Source organism: Sitophilus oryzae, unplaced genomic scaffold (genome assembly GCF_002938485.1).
Source record: "Sitophilus oryzae breed Bouriz unplaced genomic scaffold, Soryzae_2.0 scaffold_1188_pilon_pilon, whole genome shotgun sequence".
Taxonomy (NCBI): Eukaryota; Metazoa; Arthropoda; class Insecta; order Coleoptera; family Curculionidae; genus Sitophilus; species Sitophilus oryzae.
Window position 1 is genome coordinate 1 of NW_022145824.1, and position 9407 is coordinate 9407.

The 9407-nt window shown below is 33.0% G+C and overlaps 1 long non-coding RNA gene across 1 annotated transcript; it reads left to right on the forward strand.

Annotated features, from left to right (window-relative positions):
- Nucleotides 1–3896: 3896 nt before the first annotated feature.
- Nucleotides 3897–6149, forward strand: LOC115891577. The gene is made up of 2 exons (XR_004051881.1): nt 3897–3983; nt 5614–6149. It is a non-coding gene; the product is annotated as an uncharacterized LOC115891577 (long non-coding RNA).
- The last annotated feature ends 3258 nt before the right edge of the window (nt 6150–9407 follow it).

Genomic DNA, 9407 nt, shown 5'->3' on the forward strand with positions numbered 1-9407 from the left:
AGAAGAAAGTGCGATATGCCTAAGCATTTACTTACACATTGCAAGGATGGAAATGGTAACACTAAATTTAAAAATATTAATAGAAATATGAGCAAAGTCCAATACTGTCACAATTCTGTTATTACAGACTTTGGTAATTATTGGGAAAACTGTAAATCGTCCGATTTTTACCAAAATTGGTATACACCCTATTTTGAGGTCGTAGATTAAGAATCTGAATTTTTTCCTGGCGGTCTCTTACCGTTTTTCAAAAAAACGGAAAATAATTTCAACATTTAATTTTTCTTTATTTCGGTCCTATAAAGTAATAATTTCACTATATTTTTATTATATTATAGTTTATCTAAAAGCCACATTTTGGTTTCAACTATGCGGAGGGGGTTAATCTTTGTTGTATTAAAAAAAGATTAACTCCCTCTGCAAAGGAGTTATATAAAGATTACTTATAACCACGAAGTTGCACGAAAGAGTTTTGATTGCATTGGTTTCAACTTCTTTGCGGAGGGGTTTAATCTTTTTTTGATATAATATAACAAAAAAAAGATTAACCCCCTCCACATAGAAGTTGTATATAACTGCTATTTTACTAACGTGATCTAACTACACAAAGTTGCACGAAAGAGTTTTGATTGCATTGGTTTCAACTTCTTTGCGGAGGGGTTTAATCTTTTTTTGATATAATATAACAAAAAAAAGATTAACCCCCACCGCATAGAAGTTGTAACCAATGCAATCAAAACTCTGTTGTGCAACTTTGTGTAGTTAGATCACGTTAGTAAAATAGCAGTTATGGGAAGGGGCCGTTCCTCTGGCAACCGCCTTTTGTAATCCCAGAATGAGCGAAAAAAACGCCCTAAATTTAGGTTTAGCGTTGGCAACGTTGCTTTAAATGTCAGAAACACATAACCCAACATTTTCAGATTGTTTACAAATTTATTTTAGCAAATTTTTCTCTATTATGCATAGAATTGGTTAAAAAATTAACAGAAAATAGCAAAAACCTCATTGTTTATCGAATACCTAACAAAATATGTGCTAGAAAACCTTAAAAATATGAGAAATTAAGAAAAATTTGATGTCGAAATAATTTTTTGTTTTTCTGAAAAACGGTAAGAGACCGCCAGAAAAAAAAAGTTCAGATTTGTCATCTACGACCTCAAAATAGGGTGTATACCAATTTTGGTGAAAATCGGACGATTTCCAGTTTTTCCAATAATTACCCAGACTTTTGCTGCAGAAGTTATTATTACATTTATATTTAAACATAGTTGATTAATTTTTGATCAGGGCATGTCGATAGCATCTTGTGCCGCGGTATTTGCGTATTTGTTTTCAGTGAGACAGTGGAACTAAGTAGGTAATGCCTAACTATAGTCTAGTTACAAAAGCAGCTGTGGCTCCATTGCTAAGATGGTCGCTTTTGGATCGAGATGTACTGAGTTCGGATCTTACAAATATAGAATTTTTTTCATTATTTTACAGGTGCCGAGGTGTAGCGAAAGGTTGGTCTAGGTAACTGCATTGGTTAATCTCTGGAGTTTATTTTTTTTTTGTTTAGATTGCACTTGAAATGCAACCGAGTATCATTTCTGGGTTTTTGCGTATGCGCATTTTTGAAATATCGCGGCGCAAGATGCTGTCTGCACGCCTTAAGCCCCGTTCTCAGAACTTTGTATTGTCGCCAGCGACACGTCAAATTAACCAATGAGATTTGTTACAAAATTCAAACACCTTTCAATTTTGAATTTTGTGCAAATTTCATTGGTTCTTTTCGACGTGTCGCTCGACTGCTCTGAAGTTCTGAGAACGACTTCCGATTTTGAAGTCTGACAATCTGTAAACTTATAAACTCAATCTTAACCTAATTTTTTATTTCTTTGTCCGCGTAAATAAAGTGGGCCCCATCCAGATTAGCCTTAGCGGCAAAAAGGGAACATCATAGTTCAGGAGGCAGTGAATTTTTTTGTACTTATTTTCCCAGTGGGTTTATATAAATAGTATGTTTGAATAGTGACATTATATGATAAATTGTAAGTCTGAAATAAGAAAAAAAAAAAAGTCCACTTATTATCCCAGTCATAAATATTTGGCATTTATTAAAGTGAATCAGTTTACGTGCATTGGAATGAAACACCTATAAAAAGTCTAAGCTTAAACAGAGATGGACAACTTCCCCGTTTCCACTTCCAAAACGACTGTCGAGTTAGACAAACTCCAATAAGATAACAAATTTTGGAAATGACGCCGCCTCCCATCCACCTGCCCTTTATCGCCATTAATATTATTTTTCTTTTCGCGCCTCCGCGTCGCTCCAGCGCGTCAGTCGATCACAATGTTGCCGGATTTACCGATTTCCGTCAGTAAGCTAACGATCTACCAATTTAAATAAAAATCCAACGATTTGTTCAACTGCGTCTTTAGTCTTTACAATAGAAGCACTTTTAAAAATCTGACACATTTGGACTAAAAATTAAGCGACCATCGCGTCGTAAACCGTATAATCTGACATTCGCAGATATTATAGTTTATTAACTTTTGTTTAGAAATTATAGGTCATCGTTCTATCTGGTTGCAGTATTACGGAGACATTCTCAAAAATCTTTATTATCCCTTATTATGTGTTGTATTGCCGGCATTTCCGAAGATGGTATCTTTAGAAAATATTTTGTCTCATTCATCTACTGAAGTTGAACCTGCATTTGTCTCCAAAAAAAATAAACAAAGAACAAGTTAATAACGAGTTAAAGAACAAATAAGTTAAGAAACAAACTAAACACAGACAAATATTTTTGTGCTTCTTCTGTCTAAAAAATATTTTAATAAAAAGAAAAGCTTGCCCATTGACATGAAATTAATTCTACATATGAGCGAACAAAATTTGTACAAAGGTAAAAAGTGACTGGTACCCCTACTTATTAGTTTTAAATGTTTTTATTAATATACTAATATTATTTAAGTTAATAAGATTTTTTGATATTAAATAATATTATACCTGGCTATTTCTAATTCTTGTTATATTTCTTTTGTTTGTATTTTATTTGCGTGTTCAATTCTATAAACACATAGAAATGCTAATTTTGTACTTAAATATTATATTTTATTTTGTTTGTGCAGTTTATTATACTTTTGATTTTGTTTGATTATTTGATGAAATATCGATATTTGTTAGTAAAAGAAAGCCGTGAAAAATTATCTAATTATTTTATTTAATAAAGCTTTTAAAAGATCATCAAATAGGTAAGAAATAAATTTACTATCTAACAAACCTAGCAACCTTGAGGCCACTCTACCAAATTTTTTCCCGATTTTTTCTTTCGTCGAAGTTCCTCCGCCGACGCACGGCAGCCGCTTTTAGCCCCGCCCCTCTCCCAGATGCGATCTTCTCACTCATCGTGTCACTTCTAGAAGGGAAAACAGAGTTATCTGTCTTTGTTACACTGCGGGTTGGACTGCAACCGTGCCATCTTTTTATCGTATTGAAAATTTATTGCTAATAATAATTTGCCAAACCCGTATGTAAAAGTGAAAAATCTACTGAGAGGCCCTTTAGGAATAGACCCCAGTTAGAGGGTGGATGGGAGATATGACATTATATGGCTGATGAATGCGGTTGGGAGTTTCCGTAAATAAAGTAATTTCTTTGCATATTAGCACTGGCAGTAAAGAGACTTCAAAATAGCTTATTTTTACTTATACTTAAAAATACACCAATTTTCTTTTCATAATAAATTTTGTTTAATTTTTTTTTGTTTCTGATGTATCCATGTCCTCACTGTTCTTATTCGACTAAAAGGAAAGGAGATTTGCCTAAACATTTACTTGGTCACCAGAGTTATGGAGATAATCAATTTACCTGTCATCTATGTCCATACGTAACCAGACGGAAAGGCGATTTAAAAAACATGTAATGTCTCATGAGGCAAACCTTACATTAAAGATGGATCAATTTATAATTGCACTGAATGTGGTTATACTTCAAAGAGGTTAGTACAGTTTACTGATAGATTTTTAAAATGTTTAAGATTTTTTTTGTTGTTTTTAATTTTATATTGACAAAGTAAATATACACAGACAATAGTAACGTGAACACAACTGAAAACAAAAGCAAGGTTTTAATGTAAAAATTACGAAAAAATGTTAGTGTCTTCTTCAAAAGCCAATATCTTCAAAAATGATAAAGCTATTGAGATGAATCATAAAATAAACTAGCGAAAAGAGATGCACCTAGATGATAAAATTATTTTCAAATTCCTTGCTTTTTTAACATATCCCACAGGGTGTTGTTTTTAACATATCCCACACAACCAAACCAAACTTTCACCAAAACAACATGTTATGTTCCCTCATCTCATATAATTGACAGATGGGAATTTTCATTTTTAATTTAGAAAGAGATATGAAAAAGTCAAATAATTTAGCTACAAATTGCTGAAAAGATCATCAAAATCGGTCGACTAAAACGCAATATATTAAACTTTAAAATCCAGCAAAATTTTAAGGTGCCCGTTTTTCGTGCCTGTGAGTAACATAATAAATAACGTAAGCTAAAAAATCAACATCTTCAACAACAAATCAATATACCGAGGTCAACATAAGTCAGGCAACCATTCATCAGGTTATTCATTCTGAAAACGCGTCTATTCACGTCAAGAAACTCTTATATAATTTTATTATATACCTAAAAACTGCAAGAAATTTATTTTCCATTATATTTTTTGGGCTAGCCGAAAAAAGCCTTTATTTACTATCGATAGTTGTGCCTCGGTGGTACGAAAGTACTACCATTGCACACAGGCCGCTATCTCGCGATGCGGGACTTAATATCTTACCGCTACTTTACGACAAGTCGTATGTATATACTCTGCGCTGTGCTCGTCGTTTTGTGGAAATACCCAAGCTCACCTGATGATGGGGTAGGGCCCCGAAACCGGTAGTGAGAGCAGGTTGATCCACATTATGTCGAGATTTTTGATTATGAACTTTAAAAAACATTCAAAAGGTCTTTTCAAGCACTTTAAAAACGGTCATAATCATTTTCTTCGAAAAATGTGTTTTTTCGCCATTATTTTACGGTAAAAGGTTGCAATTTAGTTTTCGAAAAATAAGAAATCACACAGAGTGATAACTCGGCTATTATTACACCTACAGTAATCAGCAAAAAATGAATCGTTTAGTTATTCCAAATGCTTCATTTTTGCTTTATGTGAGTTTTGCGATAAAACGCAAGGTTTTCGTGTGATTTATAAAAAATGGCAGAAAAATATGCAGTTTTTAGATGAAAAATCAATCATGAACAAAAATCAAATCAATGAAAATTTTTAATCCTAAATAACTAGGAAAATATTAATTTTCTGAAAAAATGTTATAGAACATTTTTTGCTTAGAATTCATCCCTTTATTGATTTTTTCTATTAAAATGGGTGATTTATTTTTCACCCCCGAGAAGGGGTGGCACTCGCCCCCAGGGTGAAAGCACACATCGCTACTATGTAACTTTTGCTTCTTACATATATCTGTATTCACTGTTAAAATTTCACGTCAATCGGTGCAGGTGTTCAGAATTTGGACCCCAAAACCCTCGCTTACTGGTCTAATAACATGTTTTTCTTTCAGATTAAACGATCTCCACAAACACGTTGTTCTACATCGCGATAAATTTGAAACTGACTTTTTTAAATGCACTAAATGCGATTACTCCACTTCTGTTAGTAACCATTTTGCCAAGCACGTGTTGACCAGCTGTCAGTCTCAGGAAAGAAGTAATACAGTCTCGAACAGGAGTCAGAGTTATATTGTATTAGAGGGGGCAGACATGGGTATCTATAAGCTCGATAAGAAAGGAGTGGTTAAGAGGAAAAGAGAAAAGGCAGCAGCTGTCGCAGATTCAGACGAAGAGGAGCAGGAGGATTTTTTGGTTGATAGAAACTATAAGAAACGTAGTAAGGTGGTTGTTTTGGGCGGATATGAAGAACCTGAACAATCGTCTTAGTTAAATGTCACTTTAAAAAAATTGCACTTTCTTTAGTTACCATGGATGTAAAATGTAGTGTATTAAAATTAAATATTATCGAGTATCATTATTATGGTGTATATATTATAGCATACAAAAGTAAAGCTTAAAAATTAAATATTTCTCAAAGAGAAACAGATTTTAAGTGGTTTCATTTTCTTATTTCTAAGAAATTAATTAAATACTTTATATTAATGTTATAAAATCTAACGAACTAAGTAGTATTAGCTGAAAAACTTATAATACGGGGCAAATAAAGTTTAATCAAATTTAGTAACGGAATTATCGTTATTTTTAGTTTAGAATAATTTATTCCTTTGTTGTTTCTTTTTTAATATTGTTTCAAAGCAAAAATTGAATCTTGTCAAAAAATAACATATTATACAGGGTGGTCCGGAAACTTCGGCAGCATATTCTGCAGATTAGCAAAAAAGTTCTTATAAATGTATGTCCTAAAATTGCTTAGTTTCGGAGATACAGGGTGAAGAATTTTGATTTCAATATGACTTCTGTTTGTAGGAGGCAGCACCTACATGTTTAACTGTTTTGAAGAAAGAAGTTTTTTTTTTAATTTATTTAATTTTTTTTTTGAAAAAATAACTTTTTGTCTGTACTTATATAAAGCGAGTCAACTACTGAGTGAAAAAATATACATTTCCGTAATTTTCTACATAAAAAAATGTCTCTTGGTAAAAATCGCTACGAGCAAGCTTTCTCAAGATATTTAGAATGGAAATAGTCAATACATGTCATTTTTGACAAAAAATAAACATGGTGAGTAGATAATTATTTGACTGAAATTATTTGAAAATTATAAATTTGGGAACTTTTTGTTTTTTTAAATTCATCAATTTATTTTTCAACATGTTTATTATCAATGTTGACAGGTATTGATAATTTCGAATCAAAATATCTAGAGAAACATTAGATAATGTATATATTTTTACTCTGTAGTTTTATACAGCTGCGACGAAAAATTATTACTCTTCAAACCAGTTAAAAAATATGTAGGTGGCGTCCTCTATAAATAGGAGTCATATTGACATCAAAATCGAATTTTTCATGTCAAAAAAATTCCAGACACATTCCAGGAAACAATCGAAATAAAATGAAACTTCTACCCCATGTATCTCCGAAACTAAGCATTTTAGGACATACATTTTGACTTATTCTTATTTGCCGAATATGCTGCCCAAGTTTCCGGAATACCGTTCGGACCACCCTGTACAAGATATAACATTTATTATAGGTACCATACGATCGAAAAAAAATGGCGTCGAAGACGGCTGGGGAGTGACAATCGATAATAATTTTGGTCCAGCCCTAAACTTCATTACCTGGACCGTACTCTTCTTTATTTTTTAATGGCACTTACTGCCAGTTGGCCTTAAGAAGGTTGTAATTTAATTTTATATTGAATAAACATTATTTTTAAATGGCGAGGAAAAATAATTTTTTGGAAATAGATTTGTGTGTCTGGAAACTTTTGTGTTGTATCCTTTTTTAGCCTTTCTGAATTATTTGACTGAACTTTTGACAAGTTTTATACCAACTTTTAGTAAATGACGTCTAGACGATAAGTAATAAGTAAATAAATGGCGTGTAGAAGATTTCTAGCGCTTGACCTTGCCAAAATTCTTATTGATTGTCGTTCCCCAGCCGCCTTTGACGCGTATTTTTCGGTTATAGTTTTGGTGCCATTCACCGCCTGTGCTGGCACTATCGGAGAATATCGTAAGAAATTGATATACATATACAAATATATGGGTTTAAATAGCGAGTACCTATACGGAAGATGTACCTATTATATAATTACTCTAAAAAAATAAAAAAGTATAATCATTTTGATATCTTTAGAAGGTGTAACTTGTATTATAATTTATTATTCCAGCCAAAAAACTTTTTAGATGCGTTCAACTACGGTAGCGAGCATAGTTTTACGCACCAGTTTTGCTAGTGGGTCATAATTGGGGCTATTTCGTCTATAACGATTTTTTTTAAAGGTACATCATTAAGATTTTAGATGTTCATAAAACATTTAATCACTAGTTGATTAAAAAAGTATACTATTAATATTGTAAATTATAATTTATCCTCTCATAGTTATGTCTATTTAATTTCTGATTTTGTAACAAGCACTTTGTTTACTCAGTTGTGTCATTGAACTGTTTGAATCCATTTTTGCTTTTGATCAAATCGGTGTGAGAAACTATGAAGCTATCAAATGTTGTTTGGGGAGAGTTGAATATCCGGGAAAGTTGAGTTATTGAATGTTATTGCACCCAACAACGCGCTAATTACGCTCTCCTTTATACGTTAACATTTTTTGGCAATGTTATTAACATTTGAAATTGTCACAACACAACACGACGCCTAGTTCGAATTCTTTTTTACCTATTTTTTACTACCTGAAACAGTGTTACATCACACAAACCTCCTACCTGAATGTTTTATAGTCTCAATAACTGCACTAGCAAAAAACTAAAATACTTAATACATAGGATTTCAATATTATTTTAATGCGATCAACATGAACTGTAACCGGGACGGCGTGAAACACATAGCGAAAATTTCTGATTTCTGCCGTATGCAGCGCTGCGGTCAGAATTTTTTGAAATCAACTGAAATGCACCAAGTCTATTGACACACACTGCTCATTCAGGCCGGTTCGAGGCCGGATGAGATCGGATATCTCACGAATAAGAGTCGATTTAGGCACTCGGCCAAATAGGCCCCGTCCTGACTAGCATTAGCAGCAAAATGGAAACGTTTAACTTGAAATACTTACTTTTTTTATTCAATAATTCAGAATATCGAGTGTGTTGCAATAATCTTTCGTGAATCCGACTATACAGGGTGTTTCAAAAAACATGTGCCATCTCTCGTGGGGAGATTCTTCACGTAAAAATAAGATTTATTTTTTATGTCAACATAGGTCCGATTCTGCTTTGTTTCGTAGCTACAGAGTGTTAAATCTTAATAATCTTTCGATTTATTATAATTTTCTTCTTAAAGTACTATTAGTGATTCGAATGAACTTTTGAGGGTAAAAGTTACTATAAGTGCTACCAAGGGATAGAAGGCAATGAAAAAGCAAATAATCTAGCTAGGAAAGGAGCGAACACTCCACTAACTGGTCCAGAACTGTTCTGCTTTCCAAGTGGTAACAAACTCAAGGCGGAACTCAAGAACTTGGAAGATTCCATCCGCAACCTGGAATGGAAATCTTGCAATGGTCTAAGACAATCGAAGAAGTTTCTGAGGGCTTATGATCAAGAAAAATCACAGATCTTTCTGGGTCTGAGTAAGAACAATCTTCGGATTGTCACGGGGTTTTTAACAGGACACTGTCTCCTCAATGAACACCTCAGTAGATTGAAACTAAGAAGAAACGGCG